The following is a 27,534-nucleotide window of genomic DNA, read 5'->3' on the forward strand; positions in this document are numbered from 1 at the left end:
TACTTAGGTCTAATTTATAAATGAGTGTTCATTGGCTCTTTCTACTGTGAAATGAGTGAAGATTAGAGGCAAATCAAGGCAAATAACTCCAAAGAAAAAAGTTAATAAACCAATGAAAAAACATTTTATATTAAGCACCAAAATGATATACTATCAAAGCTGCAGTTAAGTTAAACACATAAGTGATACTGCTTGCCTATTGTGTCAAATCTTATAAATAAGAAATATAAAGGAATCAAATGAGTATTGGCAGGAAATACTCCCTTTTTATGCAAATAGATTGCTGTTTGTGTAGGTGTGAAAATAGATAAATATCTCCCAGTGTGGAAGTGGTATTTTTATATTGCACCCCAGTGGTTAGGAGCACAGTATCAGGAGTTGAAATGCTAACTTCGGAACCTGGCTCTGCTATTTACTTAGCTGTGGACCTCAGGCAAATGCCCTCAACTAGAAAGTGGAAATAATAGCAGTATTGACCTCACAGGGCTGTCAGGAGTTTTAAATGAATTTATATGTGTAAAGTACGTAGTTCCATGGCCAGAGTATAGTAATTACTTAATAAATACCAACTATCATGATCATCGTTATTATTACATAAAGGATGAAACAGAAAATAGGGTAGTACCTAAGAAACTTTAACAAGACTTTAAAAAGTAATGAGAAGGCTTTAGGGGATTAAGAAGAAAACAACTAAAATTAAAAAAAAAAAAGAAGAAGAAAACAACTTACTTTCAAGTAAGATGGAAGAAATACGTGGTCTTTTCTTTCTCTTCTCTTTTCTTTTTTTTTTTTTTCTTTCAGACAGAGTCTTGTTTGGTTGCCCAGGCTAGAATGCCATGGCCTCAGCCTTGCTCACAGCAAACTCAAACTCCTGGACTTAAGTGATTCTTTTGCCTCAGCCTCCCTAGTTAGTAGCTGGGACTGCAGGTGCCCACCACAACACCTAGTTAGTTTTTCTATACTTATTTATTTTTGAAATTTATTTATTTAAAAAAAAATTAAAATAAGCATACAAATTTTTAGGTTACATTGTTCTTACTTCCAAGGTAAAGTTCAAGTTGTAGAAGAGCCCCTACCCAAGAGGCGTGGAGAGCACCCTCACATTGTGCATATGAGGTGAGAGCCCGCCAATTGCCCTCCCCCTCCACCCCTGATGTCCCTTCTCACCCTTCCCACTTGCTAGACTATATTTCTGTTTTATATTTTGTGTGGGCGTATAAGTATTTATATATTGGTTTCCTATTAGTACTGAGTACATTGGATTTTTTTTTCTATTCTTGGGATACTTTACTAAGAAGAATGTGTTTCATCTCCACGCTGGTAAACACAAAAGATGTGAAGTCTTCATCTTTCCTTATGGCTGATAGTATTCCATGGTATACATATGCCACAGTTGATTAATCCATTCATGGGTTGATGGGCATTTGGGTTGTTTCCATGACTTGGCAATTTAGTTTTTCTGTTTTTAATAGAGACGGGGTCTCACTCTTATTTAGGCTGGTCTCAAACTCCTGACCTCAAACCATCTTCCTGCCTTGGCCTCCCAGAGTGCTGGGATTATTGGAATGAGCCACTGTGTCCAGCCAAAATATGTGTATTTTTATTTGCTTTCTAAAAATTCACAGATAAGGGCGGCGCCTGTGGCTCAGTGAGTAGGGCGCTGGCTCCATATGCCGAGGGTGGTGGGTTCAAACCCAGCCCCGACCAAACTGCAACAAAAAAATAGCCAGGCGTTGTGGCGGGCGCCTGTAGTCCCAGCTGCTCGGGAGGCTGAGGCAAGAGAATCGCGTAAGCCCAAGAGTTAGAGGTTGCTGTGAGCCGTGTGATGCCACGGCACTCTATCCGAGGGCGGTACAGTGAGACTCTGTCTCTACAAAAAAAAAAAAAAAAAAAAAAAAAAAAAAAAATTCACAGATAATTTCAAAAATCAAAATTATTTCGAGTGGTTTTCCTTGGCCAAGCACAGAGTGCTGCTATCACATTCACCAAGTGTCTCACTCTATGAAGATTACAATTACTACCTAGTTAGTAGCAAACCAATCAAAGAGTCATGCATTTCTTTCCAATGTCAAGCTTTTAAAAAAAAGAAAGAAAAAAAATGTATGGTAATCTGATATGTGCATAGTGCTTCCGCTATTCTATTAAACCAGCTTAGTCAAAACCCTAAAATTTCAAGCATTCTCAGACATTAAGTTGCATCAGCCAGCCTAGGGCAGTGGCTGAGAGGTGGAGGAGGGCAGGAAGAAAAAGAAGAGAATGCTTTATAACAGTGGGCTATTATTTCCTTTGTCATATTTTGGTTTCTTTAAAATTGTTCACTTGCGTTTAAGTCCCCCAGAGCCACGAAAATTATGTTGAACAATAGCAGGGATTTGTGAAAAGATTCCTTAGATAACATTTGAAAAACACAAGCAGCCCTTGAACCTTTTTGCATCCAGTAACATCTGACAGGCTTTGTGAGCTGCAGCCACCTGCAAGAGTTCTAAAATAGATGCTTTCATAAAACAGAGAATTCTCAGAATTGATGTGTTAATATCATTCTCTTAATTACTTGACATCTGACCTAAGTAGCAGTAGCAAGACGATTTCAGCCAAAGTGAAAGGGAGACTTGAAGCTGTCATTCACATATTTTTGGCCACCAAAAAAAAAAAAAGAAGAAGAAGAAAGAAAGAAAAGGACAGCTATTGAAAAAAACAAACAAAAACACTTTATGCCATCAGTTCGGCAGATTGCCTACCCAGCTGAAGTTCACTAAATAATTACTTAATCTACCACTTTATTTTTCCTGTGTATATCAGCTTAGATTTTCAATAATACGAACAGTTTACTTACCATTTGGGGGTGTTGAGGAGAAGGTGGTTGGGGTAGGGGGGTGGAATCCACAAAGGAAAATGTACATTATAGTGATTTTGTTTATGGAGATTTCTCAAAGCATGGAATAAAACATAGAAATAAATATTGGCTTAAAAAAAAAAACACTTAGAAGTCCTGGGGGGAAGAAAAACTCCAAATAATGGAAAGTCCATTAAAAGATAGAAATTATAGGTCTGAAACTCAAGTTAAATCAGTAACTTCTACTAATCAAAGCAAGACTCCCTGTGTGGGTCACATCCCAGCTGCTCATTTCCCAGCCCAAGACAAGGTTTTATTTCCTATTTGTCTTCTTCTTTTTTCAAACTGTCAACACTGCAAAGCCAATACAGCTGTGGGCAAAGCAGCTGTGTGATATTCTGCCTCCCACTTCGTCAACCAAATTGCCTGCTCAGTTCTCCTTTATTTCTGGTCCTGATGGGATGGAATGGCAGGGCTGGGGCCCGGCTGGTGTCAACCGCCTCTGCGTTTACTGGGGTGCTCTCTTTTTAGGACCCCTGTTTCTGAACATGTTTCTCTTCCCTACACTTTCAGCCTTTTTTCTCTTACTTTTTTTTTTTTTTTTAGTTACAGAAAGACAATGCTCTCAGACAGTTCTGATTCCTAATTATTTCCTGAATCTGTAGCCACAAGCATACCCACAAGCTTTTTTAGGTGGCTACAGAGTACCCCATATGGAAGAATCACACTTCTTTGAACCATTTTCATACTTAACCAGGAACAAAATCACATGATGAATATCCGTACATAAATCTTTATCTTCATTTATGGTTATGTTTATCAAGATGCCTATAAGAGGCATTGCTGGATTTTTTTTTTTTTAAAGGCTAATGAGCTTAGAAAAGGTTTTTGATGCCTAGAGCCAGATTGCTTTTCTTTCTGGATCTATGCGTGTATGAGAGTCTAAGCCATTTTTAGTACACCCACGAGGGAGAGACATGTGTTTCCTTGCTATCCTTGGTATACGGTAGGGGTTGTGTCACACCCCAGAGCCTTGGGCCCTGACAGGGCCCAACATGACTAGTAATCACCTTGAGGTGCTGGTGACAAATCACATCACTTGTGGCCTCACTTGAAGGGTGGATGCAGTGGCTTGGACTGGGTCTCAGGATATGGCGAGTACATTCCCCTTCCCCAGGGGATGCTGGCTGCAGAGAAGCAGGACAGCTCCCCTCTGAGTGCATGGGGAGGGGACTGGCAGATAGTGTAAGGTGCTCATGCCTCTGAGGTGTAAACTTTGAATGAAATATTAGGATAGGGTCTGTTTCAGGGATCTGTAAGGCTGGACCCCAACGAGACCTTGGGAGGGAGAAGAGGTGTGGCAAGGAGATGATGCTATTGAAACCAGCTCTGGAGAAGGGCAAGGCCAAGTTAAGCAGAAGAGTGACAGAAGGCTACCTGGTGGGGGTCAGCTGAACTGCTGGCGGGGACGGCTTTCCTGAGGGTTATTCTCTAGTTGATGAATGTTCACACAACTGAAACTTCTCCAATTATACCACAAATTGTTATTTTGGGCAAAAGTGGTGTGTGTGTGTGTGTGTGTGTGGGCACGTGTGCATGTGCACACATACATGTATACACAGATACATACATAAGCTTTGCTGATGAATCTTAATATGATTTCATTAGATAAAAAATATATGAGTGTACTTTTTCTAAAACTTTAAAGTACAGCTGGTAAGTTTCAAATTACCCTTATCCATTTTCATCTAACACACACCTTCCACCCCCGAAGTGATCCACGCCATCAGCTTGGTGTTTATACTTCTGCAGCTTTTTCTGTACGCTTCTGTCTCTATGCCTGTGTAAGATGTATAGAATAGCTGCAAGTGCAGACAGCCTTTTAAATAATACCATACTGTATGTATTGTTTTGCCACTTGCTGGTGGGGGTGGGTGGGTGGGGCATATCTGGCCCATTCTAAATTTTAAAAAATTGCAGATAAAATCCCCTCGTCTTTCCCCTCAGTCCCAATCCACTGTTCTTTCCAGAGGGAAGTGCTGTCATCGTTTTGCAGGACATCCTTGGCAATGGCTATATTTTATACCCCCTCTGTATTTCCATTCATTCTTCAACATCTAACTGCAGTCCTGGAATCTTAGAACCAAAAGGGTTTTCTACAGATCATTTGGTCTAGCCTCCTTATTGTATAGATGCAGAAATAGATCAAATGCCTGGTCTCAGGTCACCCTTACGATCTTGACCTTGGCTTTTGTGACTCTTAGCTAGATGTGTTCCTCCTTTGCCAATCTGTGTTACTTCTAGCAACTTCCGCTCAAAGGCTTAAATTGAAAGCATCTTTAGTAACGACTTCATTCACAAAGAATCTGTGAAATTCTCTTCTACCAAGACAGAGGCTTTAGGAAGGAGAGAATTCGACAACTAGTGTGGAGCATGAGCTGGGCAAGGAGCCATACTTCCTGTTACTTTAAGCAACTGAGAGCGCCAGGAAGAGTAGGGTCCTCTGGTTTGACCTCCTGATACTGCAGGTGAGAGGAGACCTTGGCTCCAACTCTCTGAATCCCTCAGTGGGGTAAGATTTTCATTTTGAGGCCAACCGTTTGAAGGCCAGCTCCCACCTTTTGGCTTTCTAACGATGTCAGATGCAGAAAGAGCACAGCTTGACTCTTGAATTCCAGGTTCAGTCCATTTCAGGGATAAGCAGAAAGAAAAAAAAAAAAAGAAAGAAAGAAAGAAAAGAAAAAAAAAGCCCTTTGGCTCACAAAATAAGAATCTTTGAAATGAAAGTTGTGCAGGGTAAATATGGAGCCTCACAATGCCATCTCTAGAGCCGCATTTCAGAACACAAGGGCACTTCCTCTCTGTAGCAGAAAGCCAAGGGATGTCATGTTCCTTAATTAAAACGTATCTCAAGAGTCAGTGGGAGGCACCTGCACAGCCCCTACCTGAAGATGCCGATTTACAGAAAAACTTCCAGCCGTGGGATTCATACAAGGGACACGCTGGCAATTGTGAGTTTCTTTTAAAATCAGCTTCTGTCTGTCATACCTATGTAGTTACAAAATCAAAGGGGATAATAAAGTTCAATTGTATATTCACAGTTTGATATTTCTATTGACAGGTCTTACACAAAAAACACCATTTCAGGAAACTCTGATTCTGTGTCCCTCTATGAAAGGCACTAAAAGGCTCTCCTGGGTTGCAAATCCCCACCCAACAATCCCTCTAAATCTGAATCTATAAAGTGGCCCCATCAAGGTTCAAAGGTGTCAAATTGGGCCTCCTCTCCCCAGGTTCTGTTTGTGATTTTAAAATATCCCTCTGATGGTGAGGGAAAAAGGAAACCACCCAGAACAAGCCACAACTGGGTTAAAATCCTGGCTCCTAAGTAGAGAAGAGCAGTTAACCCAACAGTTACCACACCACAGAGGGGAGAGTAAAGCCACTTCCGGGCACTGAGGTTTTGCTTAGACCAGGAATGACCCTTCTCTCTGACCAGCTGTCCTCTCCTCATCCACAGAGAGTCTGTGTCAACTCCGAATGTTCTCGTCTTTTAAAAATGTCAGTGTTTCTTGCTACTGTGGAAATATCCTTTGGGCCCATTAGGAAACCAACATGCAGGTGCCTCTGATTTTTAGAGAAGATTTTTCATGGAAAATAGAGGTATGTGTTCAAATGGATTCAAAACTAGCAAGTCTGTTCTTGTAGAAGTGTATGGGACGAGGCTTATGCAAGAGGAAAGCACATCTGAATGCAAAAACTAAATGGAGGAATTGGGCGGGGGAGAACAGGTGCTCTTTTATAAAGGCTAAATTCCATATTTACCAAACTGATTTGCATGAGGCATGTTTTCAATGAAAATATTGCTACTCATTTTGCTGCATTTGTGCAACAGAAACATAAGGATGAAGCAGAAGAGGGGTGCGGTTCTCAAGCTGTCTTCTTGTCCCTACCCTTCAGCCGACGGTTAAGTGGCATATTTGGGAGATTAACTCATGCAACTTCTGGTTTCCCATGGTCACGATAACAAGGCTTTGGGTTTCCTCTGACCCCCGACACAGCCTCTGAGAGGTCAAGAGATAGATGAGACTCTAGAAGAGGCAGGGAGAGGTCATTCCTTCCCTTGACTATTGCCAGGTTAAAACTCCTAACTTAACTCAAGAGAAGAATTCTATTTCAAGTTAATTCCATGCCTTCTCTTCATAATCCAAGCCAGTGTGAATTCTTAACTATCAAGAACATCTTCCTCCTGTTTGAAATCTTTTGCTTGTGTCTTACTTCCTCTTCATGTAAATCCAAAATGCAAAAGTGCCATCCAATTCAGACATTATCTCGCTTCCATTCTTAAATCAACCCCCTGACATAGGTGCTGCTGCTCCATTTTATTGATGAAGCAGATAAAGAAACTGAGGCAGAGAAAGAGGAAGAAACTGGCCCCAGGTCACTCAGCTGATAACACAGCAGATCCAAGCTTTACACCCCGGCATCTGAACCTGACATCCAAAGTCACTTCCCCACCACCACAATAGGCTGCGACTGGGCAGTCTTAGATGTGGGCCACTGTCATTAGGGTTACTAACAACACAGCAGGCAGATCTAGAGAAGCAGAGCCCATCCCAGAAATACAAGGTGGAGATTAGAATAAGGTTAGGTGAGCAAGTGGTTGATGGAAGACGCCACAGTAATTGTTGGCAGATTGCTACAAAAAGACACACAGATTCACTTGTAGGAGGGATATGGTGAACACGTTTCAATGAGCAAGGCCAGCCCCTGGGTTATTTGTAGCCCATGTTCCCCTGGATGCCAGAGAGGGTTCCAGTAGGGTAAATTCAGTGCCCCGGTGTCTTTAGGCAATTCCCCGAGGCACTGAAAAGTTCCAGAGTCACCACAAAGTTGCTGATTTCCTCTGGGAGTTTGCTCTGAGAGGTCTGTGGGAGCAGCTTGTAGAGAAGGGCAGCTCCAGAAGGTGTCTCTCTCGGTTGCAGGCAAACTCAGAACCAGTTTAGAACTCCCGCAGGTTTTCAGAGAGTCTCTCCCTGGGGACTTAGAGGCTCTGGACGGAGCCTCCGGTTTCAGGTGAGGGTTGGAACACTTGCTCTCACCCTGAGGGAGAGCCACTGAGGCAATGGCTTGCAGCTTAGGTGGAAACACTGGAGAGCTACACGGTGTGCCCTTGAGGAAGGTGAAGCTTCAGTGCTCGTATCTGAGTCGAAGAAAACTGGTTTTCCCTCAACTCAACAGCTTCGGAACAATCAGCCTTCCTTCCCAGTGACTGCTGGACCGACTGCTGGACCATCTGCTTCGCCCTCCCGTTCCTTTGTGGGGCCACAGAAGCTCTCTACCTGGTTGCATTTGCTTGTGTATGTGGTTTTCTTAGTCTGACATTTTGTTTATAAAAGCACCAAAGCTGAAAATGGGTAAAACAGATGTTGGATGGAATTGGAGTTTCCAAGACTACCCTACGTTTGGCCTTTAATGCTCCCCATAAATGTCCTTGGGGCTTCACTAAATCACCCTCTGGGATTCCACACTGAATCTGGGATCCACTTGAGGAAGACTATTAGGAAGATGTTCTCTGCTTGCAAATAAACAATCTCAGGAAGATTCTATCCCTCCAAGGGAGAGAAACAAAGCAGAAAAAATCGGAGTCCTCCAGCTGTCCATAATCTATGGCAAACACAATTTTAATTTTGTCTATAGAATTCCTTATTTTAAAAAAAGAGGCACCTGTGGCTCAAAGGGGTAGGGCGCCGACTCCACATGCCAGAGGTGGTGGGTTCAAACCCAGCCCTGGCCAAAAAAAAAAAAAAAACTGAAAAAAAAAAAAAAAGAGGCACTTGAAGTATGAAGATACAGAACCCCTCAGCCCCTAAGCCATTCTTAGAGACATCCCAATTTCTGTGACCTATACAGTACAAGTTGTGATCTGGTACTAATGTTGCTATCTAATTGTCTCTTAGTGGGAACTTGGGGGATGGAGGAAGATTATACATGCCCACATAAAAAATCTGAAGAGGGAAGTACAGTTCAAGTGTCTCCCTACTATTGACTTACGGACACTAATTCATCATTCCAAAGACAGCCTGAGTTACTGTTTTCACGTTTGTCCTCCAGGAGAGATCCTCTACATACGTACGTTTATGATATAAGCAAGGTAAATGTGGTTTTTGTGCTAATGGTGGGATACTGCACACATTTCAGTGACTGAGAGCACAAACACTGGACTCAGGAGTTTGAGTCCAAATCTTGACTATGAAATTTAGTTGCTGTGTGATCTTGGGCCAGTTACTTATCCTCTCTGGGCCTGAGATACCTCATCACAGAAACTAGGATATTAATGATACTACTCCATATGATTTAATGATTTAATTAATAGATGTGTTAGATTTAGAATAGTAACATAAATGGTAATGTCTTGTATCCACCGCTTAACTGTAGATCTCGGGACTTTTTCTATATTAGTTTGTTGAAACGTAACTCTTTGTATCTAGTGGGTGAATACTGTTCCATCACATGGAAATATAAGAATATGTTTAACCAATAGCCTGCAGATGGGGATTTGGATTGTTTCCAGACATTTGAAATTACAAACGATGCAAATGCTACAACAGTTACCACTGCACATACATCCTAAAAGAATAAAAAATACCTAAAAGTGAATTCCTGAGTCCATTTCATCACACTTAAAATTTTTATAGAAATTGGCTCAGCGCCCATAGCACAGTGGTTATGGCGTCGGCCACATGCACTGAGGCTGGTGGGTTCGAACCCAGCCCAGGCAAGTTAAGCAATAATGACAACTGCAACAGAAAAATAGCCAGGCATTGTGGCAGGTGCCTGTAGTCCCAGGTACTTGGGAGGCTCAAACGCTTAAGCCCAAGAGTTTGAGGTTGCTGTGAGCTGTGACACCACGGCACTCTACCTAGGGTGACATAGTGTGACTCTCTCTGTCAAAAAAAAAAAATTTATAGAAATTGTCAAACTTTCTTTCAAAAACTATCTTTTGATTTATACCCTTAGCAATAATATATAGGACTCTTGCCTTTATGAGTCTGAGAGATTAAAAATGGTTGCTTGAAGTTTACATTTCTTTTATTCTGAACGAAACTGAGCATTTTATTCAAGTGCTATCCTCGTATTCCTATTGGTTGGTTGGTCTTTTCTCATTGAGCAGTCTGTTTTTTCAAACAAGAGAGCTGTGTTATGTACTAAGCCTTATGTGAGTGATTGGATCTGCCTCCTGGTTGATCTCACTTAAAGTCTCATTAGCCTGTGCAAAAAAGGTTTTCACTATGGTAATTTAATTTGAAATGTTGAACAGTACAAATCTGATTACTGCAAGGATCCGTTAGCACTCATGCAAGCTTATCTGCCATGTTGAGAATGAGAGTTTATTGCATCATAAAAATGTTACCCTTTGCTTTTGTTAGACAAGTATTGAAATTTTTATGAGCTCTTCTTAACTAAAGGTATCAATAAATAACACACGATTCTTGCCTGGGCTAATCCTAGATTGACACGACTTATTTGATAAATTAACACCATAAAGAATCTCTTGGGTCAATGGTCTGATTGTTCAAGGAGGGAATAAAGATTCTAACTCTGAGTTGCTAAATCAGACTCTGACAGTGAAGAGCAGACCAGTGTTTTAGCCTTCTGAGAGTTGACTCCTAGTGGTCAAGGGGATGGAGGAATTGCTATAATCGAGTGCCCTCTGCACCTACGTTGTTACAGCACAATGCCTCCTTGAAACCTTGTTGCCTATTTAATCTGCCTCCAAAGAGGCCAGGTCTGCAAAGGTCTTCTCTGGTGGTTCTCACACGTTTATCGGGATCATCCAGAAAACTATACTTTTAAACAAACCACAGGTGATTCTGAAGCAGGTGGCCAGAAAGCACACTGGGAAAACCAGTTAGCAAAAGCCATGCTGGGTTAATGAACCCAAACTTTAAGGGACATGGCCAAGGAATCTGCATTTTTATGGGCACACTCTGAAGTTGAAGAGCCTCTGTGTCAGGGAGGCCTGTGACTGCTACAGCCTTGAAGAGGCTGATGCAGTTAGAAGGGTAGTTTGGAATGTGCCCTCCAATAAATTTAGAATGATTGATTAGGAATGGAAGAGAGTTTGAAGTTTTCTTTGTCCCCTCAGCTGCTCTTCGGAGGTCCAACATCTTTTTTATGCAGTACCTTTCTGGCCCACCCCCACCACCCCAGGAAAGAACAAGGGGAGTGTGTGCCAAGACATCCATCCACTGGGGAGCTGGCCACGATGGGGAGAGGGCAGCACTGCGGCCCTTATTCAGGAACACGGGGTCTGAAACTTCTGAGTAGGTGAGCCCTGGAGCTCTCCATTTTCACATGCAGATTCCTGTTTTTGAATAAGCAGTTCTGCATCTAAACCAGACATCCTCCTTTGAGAAATGTCTAGTAAGAAAAACAACAGCTAAGATTGGATTGTGCCAGGCACAGAGCTAAGTGCTTTCACACATTATTGCAATAATTCTAAGAAATGGTATTGTTGTGATTATAAACCCATTTGATAGACGAGAAAACTGAGGCTCAGGAAGGTTAAACCACTTGGCACAAGTCACACAGCAAGTACATGGTAAAAAGATCCAAATCTGTCCTCTGACTGCAGAGTCCCTACTCTTCATCACTCAATAGAGTGTTGCTCACCAGCAGTTCCTGATCCTACCCAGTCATGTCTTAGAGCTACTACTCACACTAAACAGGCAGCATGATTTAGGAGAACAAGAAGAGTTCAAACGTCAAAAGCTCTGGGAACACCTCTGACCCTGAAATCTGTGTGAATCAATTTCTTTTAGGTAAGAAGTGGTAATAGTATTGTTATGATATTTGTAGAACTATTCCTCCCTTATGCAAACATAATGCAGCTTTATAGTTGACAAGGTCCCTTGCAGAGGGATCAACCCAGAAGGTCGTTGAGTGCCCTTTAAAACTAGCTCAGAATACCCCGGGGACACTGGATCAAACTTGGGGCCCAGGAAGCAGGAGAAATGCTTCTTATCTCACCTCTGCCAGTAACAGGTGTGAACGTGTGACCAGCCCACTAGGCCATGTCTCTGAAACTCATTTTCTCAACTGTAATGTAAGAAAATCAATGAGATCAGTAGTTTAAAAATTTTAACATGATAAATAAGATGTGGTATATTGTTATTATTTAAAAAATCCAAACGATATGAATAAAGTAAAAGCCCAAATTGATTCCCACCCAGTTCCACTGATCCCTTGAGGGGTAATTACTATACACAGCATGTTGCACAGTTCCGGTTATTTTTGTCAAATATGCATCTTCCTTTACAAAAATGTACAATTCCTTTCTTGTTATTTTGCTCAAATGACATCAGATTTGTTCTTATTGATTTTTTGAGTTTTAAGAATCTGATGAAAGCTGAAGATTTTCTCCCCACCCTAATACCACGTATCATCCAACATCATGTAGAGTAAGTAGACCAAGGACAGTCATGTACCCCTTGAAGCTAATAGGAGGATTCCCTATCCATGCTTTCCAGATGAAGAAACCTGGACTAGGGCTATCTTCATCCATTTTCTGATGCCGTGACAGAACACCACCAACTGGGTAATAAGCTGTTGGGCTTGGAAGTCCAGTAGTTTGGCAGTGGTACCTGGCAAGGGTCATTCCATAGCAGAAGGGCAGTAGGCAGAAGCAAGTGCTGGACACAGAGAGAGAAAATCGGGCTGAGCTCATCCTTTTTTTTAGGAGCTCACTCCTGAGACAGCCAACCCTTTCCCTCAATGGTAGCATTAATCCACTGATGAGGGTGCAGCCCTCATGGCCTAATTACTTCTTGAAGACCCCACCTCTTAATATCATCAATTGGCAATGAAAGTTCAATGTTTGGAGGGGACATGCAAACCATAGCAAGGGCTATCTAGTTCAAAAATTATGTTCTATAATTTTAAGTTGAGAACCATGTCAACTTCCCCCCTGCCTTCTTTCCACGTAAGAATATATGCTTTACTTAAATAAAATTTTATTTTTATGAAAATCATATATATATGTAGTTTGGAAAATCATATAGTACCACAAAGATGATAATGAAAAAAATAATTCTTCCCTAACCCCAAATCCTGCTCCTTAGAGATAAACTCCTTTTTGTCTTCAAGGTGTCTCTTTGGAGACTTCTGTCCACGTTTCTGAATAATACACTTATCACTGGCTTGTTCAAAAGGCTCAACTAGATCACACACAAACAGAAAACTGCTTTGTTTTTTTTTTTACCACAGTCACAATTTTCCATCCTAATGCCATCTCAGAAGTATCCCCTAGGTTTTCATGATAAAAGATTCATTTAGACAGAATCTCTTTCAAGGATAAGTTAGTCTTGACTTACTTGTCTGCTTCAGTCAAACGTGGTTTAAAGCTTCTGCCTTCTCTCAGCTCAGGTCTGGCACATGTGATGAAGATGAGGATGGCCTGGCTGTAGCTCATTTCTTTGCCTGCATCCTTCCTGGCCTGAGGAGCCCACAGTAACCTGGTGTTAGTCACAGTTTCAAGTTTCCGGAACCCTACTGACCCTGGCATTAGGATTACAGAGAACAGACCCAGCTGACGTTCATGTGAGGAGTCCCATGCCAGCTACTTGTTGAGAGCCTCCTCTGTGGTAAGTGCTTGTTCATGAGCACAGAGATCCCACAGACTCATATAACACCTCGCTTCCCCGCTCTGATATTGCAATTTTATTTCTTAGAGGCTCCTGGCCAACCAGCCCAGACACTGCAACTAACCAGGAGTGTCTTTGTAACCCGCATTTATTGTAGGTGCTGGAATCTCCAGATACTGGGAGAACATCCCTGCTGTCCTTCAGAACCCCCGAACACGGCTGCATTGCCGCAGACGTCCACGCTCAGCCAGCACGGACACAATGCCAGCGTGCCAGTGAGTTCCCCTAGGTTCTTTCCCTTCCCTTGTGTGGCTGAAGAGGTTGCCAAGAGCACTGAGGTGTGCTCCCAGCCTTGCTGGGCTAGATCCCCCAGGCATCACTTCTGTTCCACACTCCATTCTCTGCATGATCCTTCATGAATTCCTCCCAGTTATTAGTTTTATTAACTACCAGAACATGGGGCACACTCTTACACAAAATGGATGTGAGATGTTTATGCTAGAGAAAAGATCTAGCCTAACCACTATGTGTGAGAGACAGGTACTGTAGGACCGGGCATGTTCAAGTTGGGCTCAGCCTGCAGAGAGCATTCCTACAACCACAGGTACTTCCCCTTTTCCTGAATGGATGTGAAACCTTGGGGTACCCTCGCCTCTGTGTTCTTTCCCAGCTATTTCTAGAACTTGATTGATACACGACTAGAATGTGGAATTGGTCCAGAATTTGCTCTCGGGTCTGTGGTCCTACCAGGTCTGTGAGAGCCCCTTGCCTGGTCCTGGATCTGGCCCTTTCACCTGCTTTCCCCCAAAGGCAGGATCATTGTACCAGTGAGAGTCCTGGGACACCTTGGGGGAGTGAACTTGACCTTTCAATGGAGGGTCCAAGCTTGTTTCTGTGTTTTATTGCAGCACTAATTTCTCTTGACTAGGGAGACACGTTCCTTTGCCAAATGAGTCCTCTGCAGAGCCCTTTCCTTTTCAGGGTTAAATTTCTCTATGGTACTTCTTTCAAATACAGTCATATTACAGTATTGTAAGTGTTTGCTCCATTGATGACGGTATAAAGAAATGTTGCTTTCTAGTTCTTAAAGAGCAGAAAGCCAGCATGTAAGAGATTTCTGATACTTCTTGCTCTTAATATTTCTTTTCTCCTGCTCTGACTTGGGACGCTGAGTGGTGATTATAATTACTTTATAACACAATGGAATGGATTGTTATAGCAGAAGAAAATGTTCCAAAGGAGTACTTACATCCATCAAAGCATCCCTTATCCAAGTTTGCTAACTTAAATGAAGAATTGTTAACAACGTATTCTCTTTCATTTGTCAAATGTCCTTCCTGACCTTTCATTGTTTCACATTTTGAAAGGAAATTATTGTAAAATTGTCTCAGCCACCCTCCTCTGGATCCTGCATCTACTGAGTTCTGCGTCTTGGGCTCGCCCTAGGCTGGACCCATCTACACAGGCCAGACCCTCCTTCTCCACAGAACCTGCCAGGGCACTTGCAGGGGCAGCAGATGAGGTCAAGGGTCCCCCCAAATCCAGTCATGTTCTCAGAGAATTTGTGATGAGCTCTGGAATGAGCTTACTCTGCTCAGAGCCCCTTGAGGGCCTGACACCATGTGCCTTCCCTGCCATGTTCAGGGATGCTTCGTTAGACTTCTCAGAGATAAGAAGAAAAACACAAAACAAAACAAAACTAGACAGGGGGAAACGGGCTCTGTGAGAAAGCGTCTGGGGAATTGCAGGATGTAGCTGGGGAAAGGGTCAGGCTCTGAGTGCGGGTGCAGTCCTAAGGAATTGCCTTTCTCTCCAGCGTGAGTTGGTGGGAGAGGCTTCCTGTGAAGAGAGGACTCGGGATGTCTCTAGTGACGTGTAAGAATCAGAAACAGGCAAGTTGGGCCTCTAGGTCAGGCAGACTGGGACACAGGAGTCTGAGTACTAAAGCCCATGGGAGGGAACTGGTTGATGGGGCTGGAGGAGAGAGTCTGAAGGGAAGGAGAGGAAGAGAAAGCTGATTAGAGGTGGGCAGGCCTGAGGGTGACGGAAGCCCTAGACTGTCACCCAGGTGGGGATTGCATCCCTAAGGACAGAGGGACTCTTGGCCAGTTTCTAAGAAGAGGAGTAACATGAGTAAGGGACTGCTGGGGAGACAGATCCACCGGTGGGATATAACCTGAACTAGAGTCAGGAGAGGCCAGGGGCAGAAAGACCAGTCCAGGCATCCCGGACAGAGAAGAAGAGGTGAGTGTGAGCGCCACTGTTGTCAGGCCTTGGCATTGTCTGCACAGGGCCCTTACTTTCTGCACAGGCAGCTCCATCCCAGTTCCGAAGGCCCCAGGGCCTGGCTCTGGGGTGATGGTGTGGGGCACAAGCCAAGCCCATTGAATTCTGAGTCTAGAACAGGAGGAACAAAAGTCTTGCTCTTCCAGCCACAGGGGTGGGAGGTATCAGCTGCCACCTCAGTGCCAGGGAAATCTATCAGTGGCAGATGGGAGTAAGGCTGACCCACAGGTAGGAAAGAACCAAGCGACAAGGACACAGGAGCAAACTGACAGCCTAATGACTTCATATGGGGTTTTGGAGCCCGTTTTGCCACCCTAGATATGCAAGTTATGCAAGCCAATAAACTGACACTTGCAGCGGAAAGACTCTAGATTAATGCAGACATTATTTTTAAAAGCCTCAGCAGGATTGGCGGGGTATGGAAACAATTGGGAATCTGACAACGTCAACAGTTTTCTCCTGGGAAGCCAGGTGTAGTGAGCACCATGACCAGCACGTGGGCGCATCTATATATTTGATGATAAATGAATGATGCAGGACAGAGGGGAAAGTGTCAGAAGTTGACATGAGTTGTTTTTAAACATGATGTCTTCAATTTTTACATATTTTCTGTAAATTTCTGTCTAACCCATTCCACACAATTACATCTACTCACTGCTATGAAATTGGTATCAGTGTTCATATAGGAAGCGACTGAAAATGTATTTCAGTGCCATTAAAAGATGGTGCTGCACCGTGTCACTTGTGTGACCACAGCGTTCTAGTCTTTGCCAGAGATGGTAAACTGCTCGAGGGCCTCTTCTTCAGAAGTTTGCTTTTGTTTTAAGATACGTTCAAAACCACAGGCTTACGGCTTTGTGAAAAAAAAAAACAGCTGCCATATTGCTCTGTGACAGGCCACCAAAAAAGAGAGAGAGAGAGAGAAAGAAAAGGAATAAAGTGAAAAAAAAAGAAAGAGAAAAGACAAAAGAGCTGCCTCCCAGCCACATCCTCTCTTACCCTGTATTGTGGACACTCCTGCTATGCAACAGTACGGTTTATGTCCCTGCCCTTGAACTTGGGCAAGGTTTTGACTTGGTTGCCACCAATAGAGTGAGGCAAAAGTGACCGTGTGTAGTCAGATTGGAAGGAGGCGGATTGGAAGAGGCAGAAATGAGCTGCTGCCCCATTCTTACAAAACGAACACTAGAGCCCTCAGCTGCCAAGATAGAAGCAGTCCAGTTGCCCCCTGAGACCACCATGCTGTGAGAAAGCCCAAACTAGTCCACAGGGAGAGTAGATGAAGATGCCCAAGGCCACAGAGGGAGAAAATGCCCGTCCAGCCCATGGCTGTTCCAGACGCTCCTGGGACTGGGTGATCAATCTCTGTCTAACTGCACTGGGAGAGGCACCTGCCTGATCAAACCCATCCCTGAATTCCTAACCCACAGAAACCATGAGGTAATTTGTTACCCTGTGATAATAATCAGAACAATTATGTAGCCATTGGAAGGGGATTTTAGCTACTGCAGGATCTTCTGATATCCTGAAAATTTGTCAGATCCCAGACCTATTTTGCCAAGTCCGGACTGGAGCCTCCCTCAGGGTAATTTATTTCATCTGCCCAAAGAGCAGATGCTTAAAATATCTCACCTAGACAGTTTGAGCCCTCTGCAGTGTGGCTCTCTGCCTTGAAGAACAAATGTTAAACCTCTATTGAAAGATATGGTTCTGTGCAATTAGTGGAACACAAATATGAATGTAAAGCTCCCAGATTTGTTTTGAATCATTACTCTAACAGAGACAGAAAAAATGAATTATTTATTATGTTAGCTTTAACTACTGGAAATGTAAAACAGTTAGGTATATACCAACGCGAGGCTTGTTACAATCTTAATTTTCCAATAACAATGAAAAATTTTTGACAGTGCACAGATTAGGCATTGAATAAATGTTCCAGTAAGATTACATTATGTAGCTTTTGTAACTCAATGTGGTGGAATATTACACTTTCCTGCCACTGAAAATAGAGTGAAATGCAGTTATTAGGATTACTGCAATATCTATATGCACATTTTCAAATATAAATGGCATGCCATAAACATAAATCATCCAACGCCAGTGTGATTATGTTGAAATAATACAACATGGACATAAATGAAGAGAAATGATGTGAAAATCTGCCTTTCCAGCTACAAGACCTAAACTTCTACCCTGAAGATCAAAATTATAATTGGGAAACCGAGTAAATACGGTGGCAATGGTTTTAGCCTGAAAAAAGCACCAATTTCTACGAGACTGAAATTGTAGATATACATTCCTATTTATCTCACCAGGTACTTCCTGAATGGTGCACAAAACAGTCATATCGTTGGCAGAAATGAGTAGGATGTTAGCTTAAATGAACAATAAAATTTAAATCCGGCAAGGTGGGTGAAACTAAAGAGCAGGAATGGTTTTATTTGAAAGCTTCCAAATAAGAAACAAAATAGAGGGATCCCTTAACGTACCCTCATCTATGTCAGCCCACAGGAAATCCGGAGGCAGCGGTAGCTCACATGTCAAATGTATAGATTTTCTATGTTTTTCAAAGTGAGCGAACTTCATGCCCTCAGCTGCATTCCAGCTATCTGACCCCACACGGGTGCTACAACACAAGGGGGTGAAATCCAGGCCAGGAAAGCATGAAAATTGCTTCTTGTCATGAAGGGACTGAGGCAGGCAACCGGCAGTCCTGTTCATTGATTCCAACAAGGACATTTACTGAGTCTTTGAAGCTCTTGTCCCATTTTGTAATAGTGGGCAGCAAGGCAAATTTGGGGTGGAGAAAGGAGGGAAGGAGGAAGACGCCCAAGAGAAAGAGGAAATATTGTTTTCACTGCTGAAGCAAGTCATTTACAGCCATAAAGAACCCTTATGCGCCTTCTAGAGCGTCTAGGCTGGCCGGTCTCAGCCCTATCAAACCAGCACCAGTGCCTCTTAGGATGAATCTCTTATAATGTACCCTTTACTGTCTTAAAATGAAATTCAACCTACCCAGACATAGAATTTTTTTAAAGCTCATAAAATGGACGAACCATAACATAAAGCACATAAAAGGCAAGTAATGAATAATGACATGAGATGTGTTTCAACAGCCAGACGCTCAGGCCTGAATATTCCTATCACCTGTACAAAGAACCAGCCAGAGTGTGAGAGCTGCAAACGTGGGGAGCTGTCGTGCAGGCACATGAAATACCGTCAGCTGTGCTGGAATTCGTGTGTGATATTTTAACTGGGAGAAACTTCTGGTCAAGTCCAAATGAAACAAAGCACAACCTTGGTTTACACACTATTCCTAAAAAAAATAGAGCATTACTAATACTATACAAAATACTTCTTTTTTATATATGAGAAGGAATGTGTGTTGAACATGCTAGTTCATCAGGTTGAACAGTTAGTTTCACATGATTGTCAATATGCTTTGTCTGTTTACCTAAGTTGAGTGTCCAGTGGGGAATATTTGAAAGTGCAACAGAAGGTGTGGCAATTTTCCATTGTACAGGACTAAAACATCCTGTCCCCGCAGTGACTAAACGTCAGTAGAACGCATACACCCCATCCCTGCCATCATTTTGACAATGCATTTGTCCCTATAAGTTTCCAAACCACCACTGTTCCAGAACCTCCCCTTCCCAAAAGGTGCACATGCCTTGCAAAGAAGAATCAGGAAAATGTGTCAGATGTTTTCCCATCAATTGTCACAGAAGGAAATAAAATAAGAACCCATGTTCTTTTGATTATAACCACTAAAGCAGTTTCAAATCTTACAAAGTATCTTTCGTAAGTACAGAAAAAAATTGTAATTTTCAAACAGAAAGCAGCAATGAGCCTGTGTTGCCACCCTATCATGTTTGTGGACTTAAAAATTCAGTTTTGAGAGGAGCTGCTTGTGAGTGAAGCCCCATCATCAGCCTGTCATTCCAGGATTTTTCCACGTTTTTTCCTCCTTGGGGCCTCTTGATCCCCTCTTTGTATAACAGTTGCCAAGAATTGTCTTTCCTGCATTGTAGTTTTCTCTGTCTCACCCAGAGAGTTACAATATGAAATTTAGACACAGCACTTTTTGGAGACAGGAAGGAGTCACAGTAAAAAAAAAAAAAAATCACTCCAAGTGAGTCTTCTGATGCACCAAACACTGTCCCTGTCATGCTTCGATGTCTCACTTGCTCTAGAAATATCAGCCACCCTGCTGTTTTCCCAGAGTGGTGACATTTTTCTTTAGCTGAGCCGTAAAGCCTGAACTTGGAAAGGAGAATCGTGGGAGAGTCGATGGCAGGGAGCCACGCCAGCCGGGGACAGCAGGCTCTTGACATGAATTTGCTACAGTTCTGGGGGACATGAGAGCAGGCTGAATAACATCATATTTTCAGTCTACATGGCTTTCTGTTCCTTTCATGAGAAAACATAAATTGTGGGATTTTATAAGAAAATACAGTAGGCAATAAAAAAAATCAAGGAAAAAACTAACCCAAGGGAAAGAGGGGAAAAAAACTAGGTATGTTAACAAATGTTCGGGAGAATGAGTAAAATAAAACATATATAGTGTATATAAACTTTCTGGAGGGAATTTTGACAAAATATACAAAATTCATCAAAGATGTGTATAACTTTAACCCAGGCTATGCATGTCTAGGACTTTTTCTTCAGGAAGTAATTAAGGAAGTTTATAAATACTTAGCTTCAGGAATATTTATTTCCAACATTGTTTGTGATGACAGAAAAATTAGAATTAATATAAATATTAAAGAATAAGAGATAGTTTTAGAAAGTTCTGGCCTGTCCAATGGTGGACTACTATCTAGCCGTTTCAAATAATACTGTGAAAATTATTTATTGACATCAAAATAAATTCTTTAAACGTTTCAGAATGAAAAAATTGAATTAAAAAATGTAACGGGAAAATTTCTGCTTCTGGCCAAAATAGAGTAACAGCAACTGGATTTACCCTCCAGCCAGAAACAGCCAAAAATTCAACAAAATGTATGACAAATAATTTTCAAGACACTATGTATATATCAGTCAACAAATGTGAGTCAAGAAAAGACAGTGATCTCCCAGAAATGGGAAATAAATGAGGTGAGCCCTGCTACCTTCCCAGCTTACTGCCTTGAGAGTTTCTGGACTGCAGTACAAGGAGGAACCCAGGTAGAGACCAGCCAATTCTCTAGCTGCAGAGGTGGAAGAGAGTCCAGGACACAAAGGTGGGTCGAATTTGCAGGACAGAACACATGAAAAATGACAGCTGGACAGAGAGAAAACTGGAAACGTGCAGGGTGTCATCCTTGAGTGTTCAGCTGAGTACTGATCAGTGCGTACAGATAAGGATATTGCCTGAGACCACTCAGAAGGATTAGATGACAGGGCCTGACACACAAGCAGGGCCAGGAGTAATGCCCATTCCTCCACAGATTGGAAAACCTCATGATACATAGGCCTGGGTACAGCATCAAGGCAGGTCTTGCTTCACAGTAGGGATTAATTAGTCCCAGAGTGAGTAAAACTTCAGTCCTGCCTGAGAAACCTTAAGAGCAAAACCAAGAGACCACACAGTTCAAAGTAACTGACTATGTCACTAACAAAGTTCAACAATATTTAGAGGAATATAAAAATGCCCAGTATGCAGCAGGTAAAATTCAGAGTGGCATCTAATCAAAATGACCAGGCATGCAAAGGAGAGGGAAAATACAGTCCGTAGTGATGAGAAAAACCAGCTCGTCAGAACTGATCTGGAACTGGGGCAGATGTTAGAGCCGGTAGGCAAGGACATTCAAAAAGCTGTTATGATGGTGATCCATATGCTAAAAAAGCTAAATAAAGACCCAGGAGATATAAAAGACCCCACTCAAACTTTTAGGGATGATATACACAAAGCCAAGATTTAAAAAATTATACTAGATGGGATTAATGGCAGATTACACACTGCAGAAGAATGGATTAATGAATTTGGACATAGCAATAAAAACTATCGAAAGGAAAACATGGAGTGAAAAGACTTTTTTTATTTTTTATTTATTTATTTATTTTTGAGATGGAGTCTCACTATATCGTCCTGGGTAGAGTGCCATGGCATTACAGCTCACAGCAACCTCCAACTCTTAGGCTTAAGTGATCCTCTTGCCTCAGCCTCCCAAGTAGCTGGGACTACAGGCACCTGCCACAATGCCCGGCTATTTTTTTGTTGCAGTTGTCATTGTTATTTAGCACCCTCCTGCATGGGGCAAAAGGGAGGACTACTGTCCTGACAAGGATCAGCCACCAACGCTGTGGTCAGGAGCAGAACCTCTAGGGACCCTCTGGGCCTTCATATGTGTCCCCAAGCCCCCAAGCCCCCACTGTGCAGACACCTGGTACCTTCGGGAATTAAAAACAAACTCCAAGCAGAGAAACTGATGCCTCAGCAGACCCTGTTGGTAGAGGATGGAGTGGGAGGGTCTGGGGTCCCTGGGCTCCGGGTGAAGACAGCCTATCAGGAAAGGCTCATCCTGGAGCCTGCTGGAGCTTTGCTGTGAGGGAAAGTAATTGCTTCACAACTCGGTGCAGCCGAAGGCTTCATTTTTAAGCTGTAAGCAAGGCTTTTAATTCTTTAAGATCTCCATCATATTCAATTCCAAATTAGACTTTTAGCACTACAAGAGTCCAACTGTCTTACTCCACCTGAGCCTGAAGAGGCTGAGTCACCTACCCGCAGACAGAAAATTTATACCAGCCCCAGGGTACTACATCTTACTGACCAGAGGCCATCCACTGTCCTTTCCAGGGAGAGATGTATTGTCAGCCAATTTTGCTATTGCCCAGGTATTCCAGAGGCTCCGCAGGTGGGAGCCGGTGCTGCTGTTCTGGAATCCTCCTGTCTCTCAGGTGCCCTGGCCATGAGGAGGGGCTGCTGCTTCTGGGCCTAGTTTCCAGTGCATCGTTTTCCAGAGCTGGTGAGGGGGACACCATTCACTGTCCCCTCCACATCAGTCTCAGAATCAGGCTCTGCTGTAGGCTTGTTAGCCTCTTTGGAACTGTTATTTTGATGTGGATTTAGTGATCTCCACTATTAATCCGGGGGATGCCTTTCCCACTTACCTGAATCCTCTTGTCTGTCTGAATTCCATGGGGGATTGTCACACTGGGCTCTGGCTGTCTCCCCAAGAATAGCCTAAGCTATAGAAATAAAGAGGTCAGAGTGGATGTCTGCACCGTCCCTCCGGAATACAGGGTTTTCTGTACCCTGAATGGGATGAAAATTTCTCTTTTTCCTATAGGCATCCTCTCAGTCTGGCCAGCCTCGAATCCTGCAGGCACGGGGATCACCACTCACTCTTCTGCTTGGCTTGTTCTGCTCCCCTGCAGATCACACAGAGACATGTAATGATGGAGCCACGGCCGCCACATCTCCAGCACGTGGAATGCATCACAAAAGGGCCCGTATTCATGGTTTCCATGCCAGAGCCGTCCCAGTAGCGGCACTGCTGCACTTTGGTGCCAGCTCATTCCCCGTGACATCACAGCACTCACAGGTGTCCATGATGTTCACAGTGAACTCCTTGTTGACCACCTTAGCAGCCTGATTGAATGTCAACTCCATGACATACTCCTGAGGCTGATCAAATACACCCTGGAAATCTCCAAATGAAGATGATGAGAACTACCTGAAGATCTTTCTGAACAGCTCCCCAGTGGGGCCTCCTCTCCAGTAGCTCTGCCCAGAGCTGCTGGCCCCCGGATCAAAGCCAGAAGAGCTGTAGGCATAATACTCCTTCCTCTTTACGTCTCCATTCAAAATCTCATGGGCTTCTGCCAGCTGGGGGAACTTCTCTTTAGCCCTGGGATCCTTATTCATGTCAGGGTGATATTTCTTGGCAAGCTGGTAACAGGCTTTCTTGATTTCTTTCTGGCTGGCATTTCAGAGCACTCCTAATACCTGGTAATAATCTTCTTTGGCCAAAGGGGTGCTCGTGTAGATGAAGGCAGTACAAATAAAAGGGTAGCATTTTGTTCCCCCATGCTCCGCCCCTCTCCTGCTGAGGACTTGGAGATTCTTGGCACAGACTTTCTTCCTTCCCCAGGTTATCATGTTTGCTGACCCTCTGGTCTCATCCTCTGCTGGGCTGCCACTGGTCTGAACTCTAGTTTTTCTATTTTTAGTAGAGATAGGGGTCTCATTCTTGCTCAGGCTGGTCTGGAACTCCAGAGCTCCAAGGATCCTCCCACCTCAGTCTCCCAGAGTGCTAGGATTACAGGTGTGAGCCACTGCAACTGGCTGAAGAAGAATTTTCAAAGTATTAGGAGAGCTCTCGTGAGCTGTGGCACGACTTCAGGCAGCCCAGCATACATGTAAATGGAGTCCCTAAAAGAGATAAGAAAGAGATGGTACAGAAAAAACATTTGAAGAAATACGGCCAAAACTATTTCAGATTTGATGAAAACTGTAAACGCACAAAAAAGAAATAGCAAAATGATAAATTTAAGCCTAATATCAGCAATAACATTGAATGCAATGTTCTCAATTCCCCATTTAAAAGGAAGAGATTGTTTGTATGCATTTTTTTAAAAAGTGAGATCCAAATATATCTTGTCTATAAAAAATTCATTTTAAACATAAAAACACAAAGGGGTAAAGTTAAAGAATGGGAAAAGACACACCATGCTGATGTCATTCAAATGAAAACTGAAGTGGCTATGTTTAATATCAGACAATGTGTATCACAGAACAAAGAATATTATCAGGGATAGGAAAGGGCATTTCATAATGATAAAGGAATTGTTAAAAGGACATAACGATTCAAAATGTTTACACCCTTAATCATATATCTGCAAAATACATAAAGCAAAAACTGAAAGAACATCAAGGAGAAATAGAAAAAATCTGTAATTATAGTTAGAGATTTCAACTGCCTTCTCTTGACAATTGATAGCACAAGTGGACAGGAAATTGGTAGGGACAAAGAATTTTTCTTTTTTCTTTAAGACAGGGTCTCACTCTGTCACCAAGGGTGGAGTGCACGTGGTGGGCTCACTGCAACCTGGAATTACTGGACTCAAGCATTCCTCCCACCTCAGCCTCTTTGAGTAGCTGGGACTATGGTTGTGTGCTAACATGCCCAGCTATAGAATGAAGAATGTTGTCAACCAACTAGACCTAATTGACATTAACGTAACTCCACCCAACAGCAGCAGAATATACACTCTTCAAGTATTAATACATGTGGAATAGTTATAGACTGCCCTAGTCTGTTCAGGCTTATACCATAAACTGAGTAGCTTATACACAACATAAGTTTATTTCTCACAGTTCTGGAGGCTGGGAAGTCCAAGGCTAGGGTGTACACATATTCAGTGTCTGGTCATGGCCAGGTCCTGGTCCAGAGATGTCAGCTTCTCATTGTGTCCTCATATAGTGGAAAGTGCAAGAGTTTCTCTGGGTCTCTCTTATCAGGACATTAATCTCATTTAGGAGGACTGCACCTTCATCTAATCCCCTCCCCAAATGCTCATCTTCTATTACCATCACCTTGGGGGTAATGATTTCAGCAAGGAAATTTGAAGTGGACATAAACATTTAGAATAAAGCATAAACCATATTCTGAGCCATTAAACAAGTGTTAACAAATTTAAAAGGATGCAAATTATGCAAGTTTTGTTCTCTGACTATGGTGGAATTAAATTCAATAATAAAAAGATTTCTGGAAAATTTCCAAATATTTAGAAATTAATAACACCCCTCTAAATAATATATGGGGCAAATAAACAACCAAAAATAAAATTATACAGGTGCGGTGGCTCATGCCTGTAATCCTAGCACTCTGGGAGGCCCAGGCAGGTAGATAGCTTGAGCTCATGGGTTGAAGACCACCTTGAGCAAAAAGCGAGACCCTGTCTCTACTAAAAAATAGAAAAATGAAGGCAAGATAAGACTTCCAAACACATCCTGTGAGACCAAAATTACTCTGATACAAAAATCAAAGACATTACAAGAAAACTACAGACAAATAGACCTCATGAACATAGATAAAAAATTTAGTAACAAATTTTAGCAAGTCAAAATCAACAATATGTAAATATGATAATGCATCATGACCCAGACATAAAAATCAAACAATACAATTCATAATATTGACAAACTATAAAAAAGAATATTCCTAAAATTATCTAAAATATTTAGACAAAGCACTGAATAAAATCTAATATCCATTACTGAAAAAAACTCTCAGCAAACTAGGAATAAATTGAACTTCCAGCCTGAGCATAGTAGCTCATGCCTATAATCCCAACAGTTTGGGAAGTGTGGCAGGAGGATCACTTGAGACCAGTCTGCACAACACAGTAAGACCCTGTCTCTAAAAAACAATTTAAAAAATTAGCTGGGTTTGGTAGTGCGTACCTGTAGTCCCAGCTACTCCGGAGGCTGAGGTGGAAGGATCACTTGAGCCAAGAAGGTTGAGGTTACAGTGAACTATGGTCGTGCCTCTGTATTCCAACCTAAGTAACAGAGTAAGACTCTGTCTCCCTTCTAAAAAAAAACTTCCAACAGATGAATGGATTTAAAAAATGTGGTATATAGACACAGTGGAATACTATCTGACCGTTAAAAAAGAATGAAATCCTATAATTTGTGGCAACATGGATGGAACTGGAGGACATTATGACAAGCTAAATAAGCAAGAATCAGAAGTCAAGCACTTCATGTTCTTATACTTGTGTGGAAGCTAAAAAAATTGATCTCATAGAAATAAAAAGTAGAAAGAGAATACTAGAGGCTAGGAAGGGTTAGGGGAAAGGAAGGATGGGAAAGACTTGTTAAAGGACATAAAATTACAGCTAGATGGAAAGAATAAGTTCCAGTGTTCTATAGCACTGCAGAATGACTATAGTTAACAATATGTAACAATATAACGATATATATATAGTAGTTTCAAAGAGCTAGAAGGAGAATATTGAATGTTCACAACATGAAGAAATGATAAATGTTTGATATGATAGATATTCTAATTACCCTGATCTGATAATAATATGTGTATAAAACATCACTATGTACCCCATGAATATGCATAATTATTATTTGTCAATTTAAAAATCCTTTTAGAAAGTGAACTTCTGCAACCTGATAAAGCACACCTAGGCAGAAACTGCTATTAACATCATATCTGAAATGCATATCCCTACAAAGACTTGGACACAAATGTTCATGGGAATTTGATTTACGGCAGCCAAAAGAGGAAACAGGCCAGACACAGTGGCTCACCCCTGTAATCCTAGCACTCTGGGAGGCCGAGGTGGGTGGATTGCTTGAGCTCACAAGTTCAAGACCACCCTGAGCAAAAAAGAGAGACCCCTGTCTCTACTAAAAATAGAAAAACTGAGGCAGGGGGATTGCTTGAGCCCAAGAGTCAGAGGTTGCTGTGAGCTATGACACCAGGGCACTCTATCGAGAGTGACACCTTGATACCAAGTTTGGAAAGAACAAAAAAAAAAAAGGAAACAAACCAATATCCTTAACAGTAAAAGAATAAGCAAGCTGGTATATCCATACAATGGAATTCTATTCAGCAATGAAAAGGGAAAAACTATGGACCATGCTACAACCTGAGCAAATCTCAAGATAAGTATGCTGAGGGAAAGAGCCAGGTAAAAAGGACCCATAATGTATGATATTGTGTATGTAAAATTCTAGAAAACTAAAACTCATCTATAGAGTTGAAAGCAGATCTGCAGTTGCCTGAAGAAGGAATGGTGAGGGGCAGGGGGAGGAAGAGGCAGGAA

The 27,534-nt window shown here is 42.3% G+C and overlaps 1 pseudogene; it reads right to left on the bottom strand.

Moving 5' to 3' along the window:
• Window positions 1-22,677: 22,677 nt before the first annotated feature.
• LOC128590277 (dnaJ homolog subfamily A member 3, mitochondrial-like) lies at window positions 22,678-23,423 on the bottom strand (annotated as a pseudogene).
• Between the last annotated feature and the right edge of the window lie 4,111 nt (window positions 23,424-27,534).

The sequence above is a fragment of the Nycticebus coucang genome, chromosome 7 (assembly GCF_027406575.1).
Source record: "Nycticebus coucang isolate mNycCou1 chromosome 7, mNycCou1.pri, whole genome shotgun sequence".
Classification (NCBI taxonomy): domain Eukaryota; kingdom Metazoa; phylum Chordata; class Mammalia; order Primates; family Lorisidae; genus Nycticebus; species Nycticebus coucang.